This window comes from Condylura cristata, unplaced genomic scaffold (assembly GCF_000260355.1).
Source record: "Condylura cristata isolate star-nosed mole 26May11 unplaced genomic scaffold, ConCri1.0 scaffold00021, whole genome shotgun sequence".
Classification (NCBI taxonomy): domain Eukaryota; kingdom Metazoa; phylum Chordata; class Mammalia; order Eulipotyphla; family Talpidae; genus Condylura; species Condylura cristata.
The window spans coordinates 28217120-28218307 of NW_004567122.1; the positions used below are offsets into that span (position 1 = coordinate 28217120).

At 44.4% G+C, this 1188-nt stretch overlaps 1 protein-coding gene across 1 annotated transcript in view; it reads right to left on the bottom strand.

Moving 5' to 3' along the window:
* Positions 1-1188, bottom strand: part of NME5 (NME/NM23 family member 5) — an 18982-nt gene that overhangs the window by 4899 nt on the left and 12895 nt on the right. The gene's annotated exons all lie outside the window — the stretch shown is intronic.

A 1188-nucleotide genomic window follows, 5' to 3' on the forward strand; every position in this document is an offset into this window, starting at 1 on the left:
CATGGGGGTGCAGGTATCTTTTTCAATCAGTGTTTTTGTGTTTTTTGGGTAGATACCTAGGAGTGGGATTGCTGGGTCGTAGGGAAGCTCCATGTGTAAGCTGCTCCCATTTTTTAAATGATTTTATTTATTTATGCATACAAGAACTGGGGCACAGGCCAGAAGTACAAGGTTGGGGTTAAGAGGATTCACAGAGACAGAGTGGGGAACAGAACAGACAGACTGACTGCAATACACTACTGACGGGAGCAGCGTGCAGGACAGGAGAGGTCTGCCATGCCATGTGGGTCACCTCATAGGCCAGGAATCGAACTCCTGCTGAAATGTCTGCGGATAGCTTCACAGTGCTATACTTTTAACACTTACACCACCAGGGAGGGCCCCTTCCACATTCATTTTGATCAAAGTATAAAACAGTAAAATCACTACAAAATTTGGCAATATTTGTCAAAACTAAAAGGGTGTACATCTGTGCCTCTATGTTTACTGCAGCACAACTTTTTTTTAAAAACAAATTTATTTATTTGTACATACAGAACTGGGGTACAGGCCAGAGGCTCAGGGGTGGTGAGAGGCTTTACCCAGAGACAGAGTGGGGAGCAGAACAGGCAGATCGACGAAGTACACTGCTGAGGGGAGCAGTGGGCGGATCAGGAGAGGTCTGCCACGCCATGTGGTCACCTCCGGGGCAGGCGGGGATCGAACTCATGCGGAAGTGGCTTAAGCTTCTTAGTGCTGTGCTTTAACCCGCTGCGCCACCAGGGAGGGCCAACCAGCACAATTTTTAATAGATAACATTTGGAAACAACTAAATGTCCAAAAATAGATGAGTGGATCAAGAATATGTGATATATACCCACAATGGCATACTACTCAGCAATCAAAAAAGATAAACTCATTCCATTTGCAGTAACATGGATGGATCTTGAAATGATTATGCTCAGTGAAGTAATCCAAAGGAAAAAGAAAATACTGGATGATTTGACTTTATAGGAGAAAACAAATAAGGGATTAGGGAAAAGAAAGCAATTATAACAATAAAAACCAAAACAGAATAAAATTAACAGGCAGGGGGCCTCCCTGGTGGTTCAAGGGGTTAAGTTTCCTCAGCAGTATGGAGCTATTGGTAGCCACTGCAGCATGAGTTTGATCCCCAGCCAGAGAGGTGACCCACATGGTACAGCAGAC